Source organism: Mytilus edulis, chromosome 14 (assembly GCF_963676685.1).
Source record: "Mytilus edulis chromosome 14, xbMytEdul2.2, whole genome shotgun sequence".
Lineage (NCBI taxonomy): Eukaryota > Metazoa > Mollusca > Bivalvia > Mytilida > Mytilidae > Mytilus > Mytilus edulis.
Window position 1 is genome coordinate 61,906,879 of NC_092357.1, and position 18,492 is coordinate 61,925,370.

The 18,492-nt window shown below is 31.1% G+C and overlaps 1 long non-coding RNA gene across 1 annotated transcript; it reads right to left on the minus strand.

Moving 5' to 3' along the window:
• Positions 1–712: 712 nt before the first annotated feature.
• Positions 713–3,648, minus strand: LOC139503325 (uncharacterized). The gene is made up of 3 exons (XR_011659078.1): positions 3,006–3,648; positions 2,718–2,781; positions 713–778 (listed from the first exon to the last, which is right to left on the minus strand). It is a non-coding gene; the product is annotated as an uncharacterized lncRNA (long non-coding RNA).
• Positions 3,649–18,492: the final 14,844 nt, after the last annotated feature.

Below are 18,492 nucleotides of genomic sequence, written 5' to 3' on the forward strand. Positions count from 1 at the left end.
GTTTGCATTTTAAACCTGCTTTTTTCTGTAAATGCTCGACTTTAATCGATATTGTTTTTGATGAGAACTGCTCAAAGAACTGACCGAAAACTTGAAAATCCCCCCTTTTGTTATAAATAAAATCACATTACTCCGAAACATGAAATCTAAATTTATAAAAATTAAAAGGTAGTTTAAGTCAGTTGATAGAAACAATCCAACAAAATTCGTAAGAACTGCTGGAAGCATTTTAAGTTATTGTCCGTTAATAAGGAAATCCTCCCTTTTTAATGAATAAAACCCCTTAAGTCAGAAACATAAAATCTAAAATTTATAAAAAAATCCGAAAGGAACTTTTGTCATCAGATATTGACAACACACAAAAGTTTCTTGCAAATTGATGAATATTTGAGTTATTGTCCGAAAACTGGGCTTCCCCGTTTTCTAATGAAAAAAAATCCCACAAACTCGGAAACTTGAAATCTAGAATTGATAAAAACTACAGGGAGCTCACCATTCCTTCTCACGTCAATATATAAGCAATTCACTAAGGTGTCATGTCGATGGTTCAATCAGTTTTGAGTTATTGTACGAAATTTTGACGACGGACGGACAGACGGACCGATAAACGGACAACGGTATACCATAAAACGTCCCGTAAATGGACATATACAAATCGGAATTTTCCCTTTAAACAAAAATCTTATAAAATCATGAACAGTAAATCACATACCATTGGATACATCTGAACACTTTGTTGGTTCATCTCGTTTTCTTTTATTAACTGCATTTCCTGGTTCTTAAAATTGAAATATTGTAGTTTATTTAAGATTGTTGTTATCAAGAGCTGTACAAGTTATGTAGTATCAATAAATCTAAATGATGAAAAGAATAGCTGGTACTTTTTTGGAGAAAATAATATAACAAACCTTTTATATTCAGAAAGGAATTACAGTGATAAAAATGTTTGATAGCGCAATATTTTGCAATTGATGACGAGTCGATACAATAATTCAAACATAAGAATATAGAACCCGAAGCAGTTACACTACCTAATAAAGTTATGACATGACGAATTTGACCATATCATTTAGAAGTTTTCATTAGAAAAGCATTCCGTTGAATTGATTCATGAAAAGTTAAAACAAAATGCGTTTTCGATTTAACCGGAAGTAGTTGAAAAGAGCCAAAATACATGCAACAGCTTCGTGCAATTTCCAATGAATAGAAATGTAAATGATCTCTGATAGAAGTCAAGTAACCGTTGTAAGATTTATTAAAATATGCACATAGATCATTTTTGTTAGATACAAACAATCCAAAAGTATTTATTAGTCTTTCCACCTTTCTGTGGAAAGACCTATTGTTTTTCTTCTAAATATTTTTTTCTTCTTCCGCCTAATTTTGTTCTTGCGATAAATATTTGTTTCGCAAAATGTCACTTAGATATTTTGTATATGATCATGATGATATCGAACAGTTTATGCGCTTTTGAAATTTACCCTGCGTATCCAAATACTTTTCTTTGTAGGAGTTATCTCCCTAAACACTGTTTTCCTTGTGTCCACTAAACAGCTACTTTTGTATAGGTACTATTTCTGTACTAAAAATATGTAGTATTGGAAATTAACTTTTTATATTTAGTACTATTTCTTTACTTTAAAACATTGTAATATTCAGGTACTTGTATTTTACAGGACTTGATTTGTACTAAATATTTTGGTACAGAAATAATACAATATTCCAGGTTTGAAAATCATAATTTTAAGGAATTTGAAATAGAAAAACTTTCAAAATGCTGGAAATGTAACAGTAGTAACCAAAATCTGTAGTACCTAAATTTCAAGTACAAATTAAGTACTGTAAAATACAGGTACCTAAATATTACAATATTTTTAAAGTAACAAAATAGTACTAAATATTAAAAGTAAATTTCCAGTACTACAGATTTTTAGTACAGAAAAAGTACCTATGCAAAAGTAGCTGTGTACTCCTTCGCAACCGTAAAAGATTACGACAAATTTATTTTATAAAATTGCTCGTTATATCCTCCGCAGGATTTGTCCTATTTTGATCGAGGCAATATGAACGCTCAATATAACAGTTATTTCCCCTTATGCATTTGATATAAGTGATATGCATTTCTATCTTGTAAACCAGAAGTGATAGAGACCTGGGATTTTTTTATTTTAGGTCCTTGGTCCAAAAAAATGAAAAGTATTTTTTACTAAATTGTTAGTTGCGACATGTCGTAAAACGTAAATTTTGATTGCAAGGGTACATTGAACGTAAAAGGGAGTTTTCTCCCCTCTGTATTTGAAAATACGCGTATGTTGATATAACTCATTCACCAAATATAATTAAGACCTATGGTCTTTTGATTTGAGGTCTTTGTTTTATGACCTTGAAATTGATCTCACGTTTATATATGAGGATAGGAAATGTTATCAAACGATGCAGTTTTACAATAATTGTTGTGTTTTGCATTAGACCATGTTTTTTAACAGATTTATGAGTAACTACGAGTTAGATGGAACCTTTTTGTTTTATAACTATGCAAATATAAAAATATTTAAACATGCAGAACTAATTTGCTGAATGAATATGTCGTTGATTCTTTGAAGAATATCTTGAACAAAATCCTAGGTATTTGCGTTCTGTATATTTGAAAGATAATTTAAAGATGCGAAATTGAAATGTTGAATTGTTTGTCGTTGATTGTTTGTAGAATGTCTTACCTTGTCGCTGTGTGTCTATCATTATGGACTTCATTTCGTCAACAGTTTCTTTAATATATTTGATCTACGGACGAGAACAAACAATCATGCTGTGAAAGCACTACATAAGAACTTTTTAACAAATGTAGAATACACAGTTAAGATTAATATATAGATTTAATGCTAGTAGGCAGTTTTTTACTCTACATTGCCAGTATTGCTTTATATTTTTCTCAAAAATGAAAAAGAATGGCTATGTACAAATGAAATATGTCAAAAACATGTTAAGGAAAAAAGTATAAGCCTCACCTCAGACATTGTGTCTAAGCAATGTACAAAATACTGTTGCATCAACGATTCATCAAAAGGTCCTTTCAGCAGATTTTGTCGCTGATGTAAATATATGTTTGTACTATCTAGATGCCTGATATACAATTCTGCCTTTCCCCATAGAGTCAAAAAATCTGATTTTGACAATCTACAGCTTGGTATATGGCTGACATGATCATTCTTCATTTCTCGAATTTGTTGTACAGCTTGTTTCTCTTTAGGCTTTAAATTTGAACAATTATTCAGTATCAAGCAGAGGAGAGATAAATCCAGATCTTTTTCATCTATATTTTTTGGCGTAAAACAGCAAATACATATTTTATTTTGGTCCTTTGGATTTTTTTTACAACACTTATTAGAATCGGAGTCATAAAGAATGTTCCATTGTTCCTTAGAGAACCCTTTAGGTCGCTCCCCATGTATTCTACAACCGTTCCAGCAACAAAAGCAGGATGGATAAAACAGATGAAACAAAGTATGGATAACATCAGTCTCATTTAAGAAATAGGGTAACGTTTTGGGATTTGAATTCCTGTAAGACTGCTTAAGACGGAATCGCAAGATTTCAGGAACTACTTCAACCATCAAATAAATGAATCTGAAACAATTCTCTTTTTCTTTTTCCATTCTGAAAAGAGAAGATTTGTGAATATTTCATTTCAATGTAGCGATCTCCGAACAGCGCCTGAATACGCATAGATTCATTTTGTTACATCTTGTGATCCGTGTATTTGACAATCGCCAATGCTAGTTAGCAGGGTTTAAAAAAACCAGTTGTTTACCTTGCTAGTAAAATGCGTTTTTCACTTTTTTGGTCTTTTGGAAAATGTTGTTTGTACTGTATTTAGACTCCTGTTACAAGAAATTTGTTTTGCATGCACACGTATGAAAATTGCGGTATTTATCCAACGCAATTATAGTATTGAACGTTGTTTTCAATTTAGACTTGATTCGATATACGAAAGAAAGTATATTAAATCATGAGTTCCTTAATACAGGAAAGACTGCTTACAACGAGGCTATTAAACATAGAGTACCAAATGGTTGTGTTAAAGTCGTCACTTTCAAAATAATATAAATGACATCATGAGTTGGTCGACCGTTGTGGAAAATCTGTTTAAATACCTTTTGTTTCTTTCATCCTTCTTTCACATCACGCATTTATGTTAACATTTACATGTAGAAGATAAATGAAAATAACGAAAGTGGGTACAGGGATGGGTGATGTGGTTGTGTGTTACGATGGAGGAGTTGTCGTTAATATAACATACTCTCCAGATTAATACTTTTCTGATCGATGATATAAACAGAACTATTGTTTGATGCTCTTTTTGCGGCTTATCTATTCAACATAACGAATATATTTTTAATATCTTTTTAAAATTGTAAACCTTTTTTCTTTTCCAAAGTGACCCTGTTTGATAACAAGCAAATCAATAGAATTAACCGTGAAGCGTACAGAGTAACGGTAAATTAATCTGACGTGTGTATTGACAAAAAGTACTCTGACATTAAACGTTCAAGGTTAACTTATACGTTTACATGTATAAGTTGCATACATAGGCGACTTTTTGGTGATTTGAATAAGCACATGATATATAAATGTGCATGATATTTCAGTGTTTACAAGAATGAGGTAGCGTTAGACCTTAGACGAACGAGACTGCACTTTATGTAAAACCCGAGGATCGAACATAATTAAGAGTTGCATTGTTAAATGCATGCAATTTTAAAAAGTATTGATTGTCTCTTAAATATATTTATTTAAAGACAATGCAACTTGGGGATGTTCGCGACTCTGTTTAAAAATAATCAACTTTTTAAAAGTTCAGAGTATATAAATAAATGAACAAATTGAAGGGTCCGCGTGCTTGTTATTGGGATAAAATGTGTCGGAAAATTGATTTTCTCTCAATATTTTTATATAAGATAACAAGAGCATATCAAAATCTTATATATAAAAAGGCATATCACAAATAAATGAACTCGAAGAAAATTCAAAACGGAAAGTCCTTAATCAAATGGCAAAATCATAAGCTCAAACACATCAAACGAATGAACAACAACTGTCATATTCCTGACTTGGTACAGGCAATTTCTTGTGTAGAAATGGCGGATTGAACCTGGCTGGAAAGCTAGCTAAACCTCCTTTCAATTGTATCTATATTCACTTTTTGAATAGAAAAACACATTAAAGCAATTGGTATGCAAATTTTAGATTATTTTATTTTCATTTCTCATCCCGAGGGTACTTAAAATATCACGTGTCTTCTTTAAAAACGGATAAAATTCACTTGTAGGTATATACCCACCAAAAAACTTGGATGATCTCAAGTGCCCAATATAACATATGGCCATTGTTTATCTCTGTAGGTATCTAATCTACGTTTGAATACAAGCATAGTCACAAATGCTAGAAAGACGATGTTTTTATAATGATAATGAAACGTTATGGACATGGAATCGTATGAACACGAAAAGAAAAAAAAAAACCCAATCAATTATATCAGCTTAACACTACAATTAACATAAAAAATATACTTGAAAAGGTGAAGTCTTGGGGGAGTTGTCGATCGAAATTCAATATATCAAGAATGAGATTTTGTAAAAAAAGATATAAAACTATAATTTTTTTCATGATTATTTTTATCTATTATTTCTTTATTATACAGTACATTTTAAGTCTTGCTCCTATATATGTCCCAATGAGACAAGAAGACAGACTAGTCGGACATCCGCCTGACTGTAATTACCCCTGCAGTGATGTACCTGTGTAATACCTTGTTTGAAGGTCGTAAATTAATCTGTAGCTGTGATTGATAAGTTTGTAATCTTACCTGTACATTTTATAGATTAATTAATGATAGCATCCTGTAACATATTTCACCGTTTTAATAGATGAAATTACGGATAAAAAGATATTTCAGTTTTTATTTTTATTTATTTGTTAAAATATGAACATTGAAATTGTTTATTTCAGCTTAGTTAGATATTTCAGCATGCTAGATATAAGTCATGTACAAAACAATTGTTATTCACTTAAAACTTTGGAAATTAATCAGTTTTAAACTATAAACTTATTTTTCTTCCGATTTCAAATTTACCGTAAAGGCTTCTGCGTTTATTTTCTCCTGTCAATCAATGCTGGAATTTGACCTAGATCAGCCGAACCAATTTATGAAAGAATTTACGGCTGAATAAAGAGAAAAGGATAATTATTGTTTGTGAATGCATAAAAAATTTCTAAAAAGAATCATTTAAAATACACATCCAAATTGTTCAATTCTACTAATTGAATCATTATTCAAAATCGGGGAAATAAATGAGTTGTAAAATAATTAATTCCCACATCTCCATACCCGTAAGAGTCTGATCATTTTACTTTTTCATCAATCAATACACTTATTTGACCCTGGCAAACTGACCCATTGATATAACTCGTGTTCACCGGTAATTAACCCATTTCTCTGACGTCAGTCTATTGTTCTAACAGTGGATTATATTTTAGGAATCCACTGACCACCATGTTAACTTAAAATAACTTATGTCATAACTTTAAGCTTTTAACTTACGAAATGTAATCCTCTCAAAATCGAGTGACAAATGAAAGGTACGAATCCGCGCGTATTTTCTTCTGTGAAGTCTGTAGTCTATACATGCTACCACTAGACCACGAGCGATCATATAAAAGAAGATTTTAATATCACTCTTAAAGCGTATATTTGTCAATACATGTCATTAAACTGTATTTCTGTCTTTTTGATATATAATAAAATAAATAACACCATACAATCAAGGAATTGTAAATATTGCATATTAGTACAGTTCCTTTATAAAATAAACATCCATGTACACATTACACTTATCACTAAAGTCGCTCGTTGTTTTTGTTTACGAATCCACTTCTTCTTATCAATTCTCTAATACGTATTTTACCGCCAATATAAGCTCGTGCTTTCGGCAACATTTTGTAAATTGTTGTCAGCTAGAAAACATCTTTTATAAAATGAGTGAGGTCAAGTTCATTTTATGAATTAATAATGTGTTTAATTGATATCACTGATTAATTTAATTATATAATTACGAATTTGTTTGCTTTGTGTCAAAAAATGTACGTTTCCGACAATCTAACAGTAGATTGTAATGCATAATTAATGTTTGATTTGCACCTGATATACCGTAATTCACCAACTTGTTAAAGAATACTTAAAATTTGAAATGTTACTTAAGGTTTATGTGGACCCTATGGCTAAAATGGCCGTATTTTCACCTCAAATTTTACTCTGAGTACAGGCAAACCTGTGCATCTGGAAAAGTTTTAAGGCATAGCATGCCCTAGATAAATAGAATTCAAATACATTGTATGATTTAGAAAATTCATAACTTAACTGGATTTTGCCGTACACTTTTTTTCGTCCCTGCAGAAGATGATAAAATTAACAAACAGTTGAGTTTTCCTTGATATGGTCCACTCAGATACACAGTTTAAATAACCAATTATTGTCAGGTATCTATTGTCCATCTCATGTCCATGTCAATCAATACAGCTCACTCCAATTATTACTGTGGGGAAGTTCTCAAACCTGTTTCCCAACTTAGTTTATTTTGGCATCTTCTGGAGGAATGAAAAAAAGTGCACGGCAAAATCCTGGTTAGTTTTTATTTTTCTAAAACATAAAACACATTTTAAATTTATTTATCTAGGGCATGCTATGCTTGAAAATTTTTACAGATGCGCAGGTTTGTCTGTACTCAGATTAAATTTTGAGGTGAAAATACGGCCATTTTAGCCATAGGGTCCACATGAACGTTAATGACAAGAAATTGATTATATTTTATCATGTTTATATAATAACATTAGATGTATGTTTCACTATAATACGTTATTCTGATTGGCTAACTGCACATCACATGTTATTCCGTAAGCAATTGCATTACTCAATAAAACTTTTCATTCATGATAACACGAGGTCCCACAATAAAGTGCACAGGTGAATTAAATAAAAAATTGATAACATTCGTGTTTTCATGATCCAAGCTAAAAAAAATGTAATTATAAGTATTGAATGCTTCTTTTTGTAACTTCATAGGGTTGTAAAAGCGTTGACCGTGCGCACATTTTAAGAATGAAGCGCTTCCGCGCTTCATACAAAATGTACTTCGGTCAACGCTTTTACACCCCAATGAAGTTACAAAAAGAAGCATTCAATTCTTAAATATAAGTTGTATAAAATTAATAAATTAATTAAAACTGACAAACTTATTTAAAAAAAAATGAAATTATTAAATAAACGGCGTTTGTGGAGATTCATGAAATATATATTTATATTTTGTATATGGTAATAAAATATAGACTTTGTTAAAGGATAGATGATTACTTGACGTCCAATGGCAAGTTTTGTATATTCAGGACAAGTTTCAATCTCTTTAATGTTGGTGTTGATAATTAAGGGTTTTCTGTTGGTTTTGATTACGAATTTTGGTGCCCGAAAAAATCATATTCTCATCCATATTCTTACCATTCTACAATCGAAAACCAAAATAAAATTATTCACACAACCTTGTAATTCCGAGAAGAACAAAAAACAATACAAAAAAAAGGCATATTAAATTCTGGTTTTAAATCTACAAAGAAAACGATACAAAACATGTACAACATAATATAACTATTATTTTGATCAGAAGCATAATTCCAGCGACTTTTTGTAACATCGAAAACATTACCGGTACACATTGTATGAAAATAAGATTCACCTATTTATTATAGGATTACAATACTACGATGTTTTTGTTCTACATCCGGTCATAAAAATAATTGTGTGGGAATCGACAACTTGTGTCAATTGAACACCTGGGTTTTATTATAATATATGCATGGTATGCAATCGTAAAATTCAAGAATCAGCAAAAGTACAAGTTAATTACACGAGTCAATCTATATTTTCAGACCACGAAAGTAATGTTTTTAAATTCTCTTTTTAAATGACATAAATATGTCGAATTCTTAATATATATATTGCCGTAATTTTCCCACGGTTATGGTTAATAGAGTGTAGCTAATTCATGAATAATAGATTTCATGGACATAATTTATTGTGTTCTTTCCAAAATATTAATAAGCAAAACAAAATCGCCTTTATTATTGGTATAAAACGTAAAAAGACATTAAGTACATTTAGTTCATGAAGTTAAAGAGTACGAATTATATACATGTAAAAAAAAAAAATCAAGATGGAAATCAATTAAAAGTGTTACCAACAGAAAAAAAGAAAAACAAATTATCACACGACAAAACTAAAATATATTGTAATTAAGTAACAATACATCTATATCATTTTCCGTCAATTACATCAGAAAAAAATAATGATCATTTTAAAAACCATTACCTGGTGTACACAGGTAGATAAAAAGCGTTCAACCGTAACAGATCGATTAACACGTTCTTGTCTTTAGTGTCGGTTAAGGATGAAAGGGGTCATGTAGGTAGCTGTACCTGACAAATAATTGATTTATGACTGTCGGACATATGTCCGAGATGTCCGAGATGAGATGACGGACAGGTAAGAAGTCCGACTATCGTCGTAGTAAGTCTCCAAGTGTACTGTATTTGTATGCATAAAATGAAGGATTACACTATAAGTATTTTATTTGTAATTGAATGTTCAAATTGTATACACCCTATCATTGCAAGGCTTAACATTTGAAGCAACCACGATGAGGAACAAAAGCAAGTGTACAAAAGTGGTAAGTTTATCAGAAAAATGCTACTAAGAAATATAATATGAAAATCAATCACAAATCTCAAGCAAGGTGGCATTATAGTCATTTTGATAATATAATAAAGGAAAATGTAACAGAATATTTCAATTTTCACTTCTTATAATAACAGATTAAAGCAGGTTGACGAGAATTCTGGTGTTGACCAAAGAATATAAAATGTTGGAAAACGATTATATAGTATCACCTAAAGTTTGGAAATAAAACACATATACTAGTTTATCTGATGACGTTACAACAACGTTATGAAACGACAAACAAACGGAACTTTTTTTTGTCGTTTAATATATTTTTGGAAACACGGTGCGCAGGAAAGAAACAACAACTGATTAGAGAATTGATTTATCTTAACTATTGACAAAATCTCATCAAATAAAAAGATGTTACTTTGCCAATTTAAAATTTACTAACAATATAAAAAAGAAGATGTGGTATGATTGTCAATGAGACAACTATCCACAAAAGACCAAAATGACACAGACATTAACAACTTTAGGTCACCGTACGGCCATCAACAATGAGCAAAGCCAATACCGCATAGTCACCTATAAAAGGCCTCGATAAGACAATGTAAAACAATTCACACGAGAAAACTAACGGCCTTATTTATGTAAAAAAAATGAACGAAAAACAAATATGTAACACTTAAACAAACGAAAAACACTGAATTACAGGCTCCTGACTTGGGACAGGCACATACATAAATAATGTGGCGGGGTTAAACATAAACGAATTGATAACAACTGTCATGTTAGAAAATGGTGGATTAAACCTGGTTTTATAGCTAGCTAAACCGCTCACTTGTATGACAGTCGCATCAAATTCCATTACATTGTCAACGATGCGTGAACAAAACAAACATACTCAAAGAGTAAAAATGTCAAAAACAGTACAACATAAGAACGTACTATAAAAAAATCAGTTGAAAAAGGCTTTACTCATCAGATGGACAAAAATACAAGTGGACGTGGCCCGGTCGGAAAAATCTAAATATTTTACAAAATATACAAATTTCTTTAGAGTTTTTTAAAATGATAACATAAGCAATGTAAAATTGATTCTGTTTGATTGATGTTACAAAACATGTAAGGCATCATAATATTGTACCTCATTTTCAAATATCATTCTACATTTGTTTACCTCAACTATTGTATTTATATTTATATTTTATATTTCTCTTTAAACTTACATTTATTTTTAGTTTTCGTTTTAGAGAATAAAATATCTATATAATAATACTTTTACTGCTATGCAACTTTGGGATCATATAATGGATTTTATAACTCTCTGCCGTTCTTTCTTTTGGATCATGAACGATACAACTTAAACCAAGGAAAAGAATACACAAGTCTAATATTCAATTATGAGTCTTTAACTCAAAGGAAAATAATGATTATAAATATAATCATTATTTATCTACTCGTGACTGTTATAATTTTTTCATCACAATAAATAATTAGAAGGATTTTACATTATTTTAATCGGCTTTGAATAATAACATAAACGGATTCAATTTTATTGCGTCGGATGCGTATTCAGTATATTCAATGATGCCCAAGACCAACATAATATTAAAGTCGATTTTTTTTAACAACAGTTTTAGATACCATAATTATAAGCCTTCGAAATTCAGAGGTACATGTAGTTTTCAAATGAATTTTAAAAACGTATACACCCAAATTAAAATTCAATTTTACTATTTTCACCATACCTTTTTTTGCATTGATGAAAAACTTGAACTGAAATATACGATAATCTAGACTTCAAACCTCATGTATCGAATGGATTCGAAATGCAAGGATGGAATCCAGGTTTACTTACTGTTTAACTTCGTACATGTAGTCTAACATTTCTACTCTTTAATATTAAAAAGGAATAAGAAGATGGGATAGTACTGCTAATGATACAGTTGTCAGAATAAAGGATTTCTCTTCATGTTTTATCTTAAACCTAGTGTTGTTGTGTAGTTTATTTTATCAACGAAAGTAACTGGAAAACATATGATTTTCTTAATTAACAAAACAAGTTAAACGTATTAACAGTTCATTCTAAAAATTAACAATTATACAAAAAAAAACTTTTTCTAGTCAACATTAATAATGCACATTTGCCTTCTAACCTGCCTTACTTACCAACGAATAAAAAAATCATCTTAAAATTAAGTTGTTATAACATGAGAGGACATCTTATGTATGCGTTAGTGTCCAACATAGTTGCCATTAGGTAAATTTTAATAAACGGAAAGAGTTGTGTTAACCCTTAAAAAACAAAACACTGCGTTGATGGAAAATCCGACACGTTTCGCCCGGACAAGAGATAAAGAAATTGATAATAACCGATTGAAAATAAATGCAAAAATAAGATAAATAACAAAAATACTGAACTCTGAAGTAAATTCAAGACAGAAAGTCTGCAATCAAATGCAAAATTTAAAAGTTCAAAAGCACCTTTACAGCTAACAGGGGGTATTTATTTTTGTATCGACTAATGAAAGCAGAGTCTATAACACTCTGATAAGTCATATACATATATATATATATGCCAAATGATAAGATAGTCCGGAAGATAAATTCGTTACACAGTCTGCTAGTCCTCTTATACGATAGAGATGAGGTCAGTTAATTCCATATGGGATTTGGGCTCTTTTCCTTTACACCATATGGAACTGACCCACCCAGTATATATCGTAATAGGTCAGTAGCACACCGTGTTACTAATAAAGAATGCACTCTATTTCAAATTTTTACAAGTGAATGGCAAATGTGTGGAAGCATAACTATCATATATTAGTGTATTAACTTAAAACGTTCAATAGAAACACGTGCATTTTCACCTTAAACTCAGAAGATGTATAATAGAATTGAGTTAAATTCTTTGATAATATTTGTTAAGTAATACATTGAAAAAAGGGTGTGTTTGCACATAGTTTTAGAAAGAAAATACAGTGCAGAAGGTAATGGTTATTGGAAACGGATATATAATGATGACTATCTTATATATAAGGAGACAGATTGAGACCGGGGAAAGCAAATATTCGGTGAAAAAATATAAAATAAGACAATCCTGCTTCTTGTATCTGATGTCAGAGCGACTCTAATAATGAACAACTTGATAATAAACTGCTGTTAAAGGATTGTATAGCTTATACATACATTTATTATTATATAACAAGCTTTTACTTGATATTGTCATATTTATAAATTCACTGTTTACAAAACTTGAATTTTAGAAATACTAAGGCTTTTCTACCTCAAAAGTAAATTACCTTAGCTGTATTTTGCAAAACTTTTAGAAATTTTGGTCCTCAATGCTCTTCTACTTCTTAAAATTCGAACGTCACTGATTAGTCTGTTGTAGACGAAACGCGCGTCTGGCGTAAAGACAAAATTCAATCCTGGTATCTATAATGAGTATTTGCATGAAATTAAAGTTAAATAAATATCCCTTTTTCGTAAATAAAGTTTTTTGTAAACTAAAGTTCAAATTTGAAACTTATGACTAATAAAAGCACTTAAAAAAACTACTTACATTTAACTAGATAGGCTTCGTTGTAAAAAGGAATAAATAGTTATCAACTACCAGGTTTTCATCTTCAAAATTCAAGTGTAAATGTAAAACATTAATATATCTAATTCATGACGTATTCAACAACATATTTAAAGTATTAAATGTATATCCGTATAGGAAATAGGATCCCAGTTACGGCAACCAGTCCGGTACCCACGAATGCAGTTCTTTAAAAAATATCTATAACTTTTGTTTAAAACTATGTAGTGTTATTATCACACTAGTTCTGTAACTGAAAGTAGATTTATTTGAAAGGGTAGGCTTTCTAGTTTGAATTTCTGTTAAAATGTTGATTGTTTAAATGTAATCTGGCGTCCGTACATAGAGTAAATTGCCTAAATTCTATTCTTTATTCTTCCCCAGAAGTAGACAGAGTGAGCCTGTTGTCAATAAAAACCAAATTTTTCAACGGAATGCCAGTTATGAGGCACTAAGGTTGTACTTAGACACTTCGAAACAGATGCCTAACATGAATCAGATGTCCGAAGGTGGCTATCAAAATTACAAATTAAACAGGACCCCATTTATTTACTATGATTTTCAATGCGTTTCAATTGGGCACTTCATTGTGTCCCCGTTCTATAGTATGTTAAAAATAAAATGGTTCTACAATTGACCTATGAATATTCAACAACGTTGAACTACAAGAAGGTATTTCTTTTAGAAGATTGAGTAGATGAAATATAAAGGAAAACGCAATTGAAAATACAAAAAAGAAAAGACACTGGATTTTGAAAATGAAAATACTATATTTTAAATCGACCAAATAGCAATTTGTAGATGTTAATGGCAAACGTATCTAGTATTTATCAGCATTCGTATATTTGAATGTTGTCTTAAATATTTGAATTATATTATAACATCTAATATATATAATGTACACTTTTATCCGTCTCTGTAATCTTTGTACGTGCACACTTTTTAGAAAGACGGGCGAAATATAACAGAGGGCAGTCAAATTCATAGATCGAAAAAAAAAAAAACTTACAACGCCATGGATATTAAAAGTCAAATAATAGTACACAAGACCAGGGGTCGTATTCAAGCTTTTTTGTGTCAGGCCAGCCGGACCAATGGACTGAGAATCTACTGGTCCGGCTCTAAATCTACTGGTCATGCACAAATGAAATTCATTTGACAAACACTAATATAAATGAGAGATGTTTACCTTTATTCTCATGATTTTCCCTTCCTTCGTTTATTCTCGTAGTTTTTTTAGTGCTGTTCTGATTGTTCATAAGCAAGTACAGTATATAACTAAACATTTGAAGATCTCGTTACAAAACTGCAATTCTTATCTATCTGTCACGGCAAATTGTTCACATGATATTCATAATACAATCCATTACATTGCAATCAACAATATAATTAAACCATTCGCGTTTTTTTACCTATGAATTTTGATATATAGTTTTCTTTTTGTCAATTTCATAAACTGTATTCAGATCTTCCATTTGAATGTCATTTATGTTTTTTATTTTTTGTCCGTCTATTTTACTCATTTTAAAAATTTCCACATTTTGTGTTGTTGTGAAGGATATTAATAAAAACTTAATCAATTGTAATACTAAGTACCTTTAGTACCGTGTAATTGATTTCGCAGGAAATTGTTTTGTAAAAAAAAACGAATCATAGATTTTATCGACAAATTTCTACTGGTCCGCCAGACCACCAGGTGACAACCGGACCAGCGCTAATTTCGACCCCTGCACAAGACACAACATAGAAAAATAAAGTTGGATCCCAACCCTTCCCCTACAATAATATCCATTACCAACTCGTAAATGGTTTTATAGTTTTCTTTGTAAACAAGCAATTTCTATTGTAGAAAAGCCAATACAAATATAGAATAGGTAACAAAAGAAACTAAACAAAATGACAATGGTATATTAATTAATAAAGGACTACAAGCAATTACTGACATGCCAGTTCCAGGCTTTAATTAAACTGATTGAAATATTATGTATTAATCATATGAATATCAAGTAAAATTCCTCCCGTTAAGGGTTTATTTTTATACCATCAACATAAACAAATGAGAAGCATATAAACCGTATCACTCCAACAACTGGTTTTATAATTAATTTTTTTTCCGATGCAAAGACCTTATTAGTGAATCAATCATTAAACCAAAATATGCAATTTTCTTACTACCTGATAACAGTATCGTAACTATAAGCCTCCTTAATAATTCTATTTATAGGTTTGGTTAGGTTTTGAGTTGAATGCCGACATTTTTGTGCTTTGTATAGAATATTACCATCAAAAATGTGTAATACCTGAACGTATAAAATGTCTGCATGTTGAATTATGTTCACGAATGATGTCCTTATACCGATGATAAGTATAGTAAATGTTTTGACTAGTTTGTGATATCGAAAACCCTGGTATCATATTTTTTCATTTGATGTTTTAAGCAAATATGACATTATTAAGAAAATAGAGAAAGGAAATGGGGAATGTGTCAAAGCGACAACAACCCGACCATAGAGCAGACAACAGTCAAAGGCAACCAGTGGGTCTTCAATGTAGAGAGAAACTGCCGCACCCGTAGTCGTCCTTCGACTGGCCCCTTAAAAAATATGTATACTAGTACAGTGATAATGGACGTCATACTGAACTCCGAATTATACACAAGAAACTAAAATTAAAAAGCAAACAAGACTGACAAAGAATAGAGGCTCCTAACTTGGGACAGGCGCAAAATTGCTACTGGGTTTAACATGTTATAGTTATTTAGATAATATCATAAAACAATATCTTATAGAATATTTTAATTGCCACTTCTTATAATAACAACTTGAAGTAAAACAGCCGGAATTTCTGGCCTAGACCAAAAAATATAGATTGTTGGACATCGATTTGATATCGTCACTTACTGTGAAAGTACTTTTATTCGTTGGGTTCACATTTTCGTGTTTTTCGTAGATGACTTTATCCACGAATTAAAGTATCCAACGAAATAAAACAACCATTGTCTAAATTAAGACATTGAAAGATCCCCATATAGGTTTGACTACTGATACACTACAAACTGCCCAGAGTCTGAATTGACCAGTTTTTGTGCTCGACCAGTAAAATCGAGCACACATTTTACTCGACTAGTCTCGACATTGTCTCGACTGTACTTAACTGTACTTAAGTGTACTCGACTAGGTCTCGACATGACTTAACTAAAATTGGAAATGGGGAATATGCCAAAGAAACAACAACCCGACCATAGAAAAAAAACAACAGCAGAAGGTAACCAACAGGTATTCAATGTAGCGAGAAATTCCCGCACCCGGAGGCGTCCTTCAGCTGGCAATTGTACACAAGAAACTAAAATTAAAAATAATACAAGACTAACAAAGGCCAGAGGCTTCTGACTTGGGACAGGCGCAAAAATGCGGCGGGGTTAAACATGTTTTTGAGATCTCAACCCTCCCCCTATACCTCTAGCCAATGTAGAAAAGTAAACGCATAATAATACGCACATTAAAATTCAGTTCAAGAGAAGTCCGAGTCTGATGTCAGAAGATGTAACCAAAGAAAATAAACAAAATGACAATAATACATAAATAACAACAGACTACTAGCAGTTAACTGACATGCCAGCTCCAGACTTCAATTAAACTGACTGAAAGATTATGATTTCATCATATGAACATCAGGCACCATCCTTCCCGTTCGGGGTTTAGTATCATACCATCATAACATATATGAGAAGATCATAACCCGTGTAATTAGTCTGATTCAGTACTTAATGATCTTGGTGTAGTACGATATGGTCTTGACCAAGGCTCGACCTGTCTCGACCTGTCTCGACTAGTCTTGACCTTCAAATTTAGTTTTGACTAGTGTAAATCAGCCCATCTAACTAAATTGAATATTGATCTTACAAAATTCAAGCTTATTTGGTAGTTTAATTTATCGCTATGAAAGGAAAGAATTTAATTTTACAATAGGTTAAAAATAAAAATGATTATTTAAATTCAGATAGGCATCTTTGATTTTTTTAATAACCCTTTCAAATCAACTTGAATTGTCATCAAACTATGCAGCTATCTTAGATATATATTAAGCTTACTGAATCCCAGACCACCGTTTCACAAAGCCTTCTTAACATACGATCATCGTATCAGTTAACGATCGGTTTACGTGTGTTTTCTACGTTCCTGATACGTGTGTTTCACAAAGGCATCGTAAAGAACTACTAAGTTGATCTAAAGTTACGTCGTGTGTATCATCGTAAGTGTATCGTAAACCGAGAAGAGTGCTTTCTTTCACGTCCGCACTTGTATCGAGTATGGCATGCCAAATAAACACATTTATTACGGAAGGCAAAATATGGCGATATTTTTATATCAACATTAATACAACTAATTTTAGTCTGTTTTCAATATTAATTCAAGATATATGACGCTTATAGTCATAGGTCAAAAGTGAGTTCCCACTCAAAAAATGTCCTATCATTTCAAGTAAAGTCGGTATTTTTCAAAAAAATATTACCAAGTAAGTCTATGAGTGATTTTAATAAAATAGATACCATAAGATGCAGATATGTCTGAACTTTAATTGTGTATTTGGCCATATTTTTAGTGAGATTCTTTTTCATTATTTAATAGGTTAAACACAAATGCAATTTTTTAAGATTTTTATTTGGTTAGAATACATAGCAAACTTTGCCGTGAGTCAAGCAATATTTTTTCTTTGTGTTCACCTCGTCAGTAACTTAAAATACATATATTAACAACACTTTGTACCAATATTGTTTTTGGAGACAAAAACAGTCAAATATATTAAACGAAACTATCCGACACAGATTAGTTGCAACGAGGGGGGGGGGGGGGGGTTGCATTTCTTAGTTCTATAATTCTTTAAAACATTCTTATCTTTTCAGCATTAAAAAATATGCTTATACTTTAAATTATGTGCCCTTTGAAATTTGCACTACACAAATGAAACCATTTATCTATTTTGTTAAATGTCTGAACGAAACGAAACACAGAAAAATATAAATATTTCAACTTAGCTTATTTGTAATAATTTGGATATATGGGATAAAAGAGGGACGAAAGATACCAAAGGAACAGTCAAACTCATAAATCCAAAACAAACAGACAACGCCATGGCTAAAAAT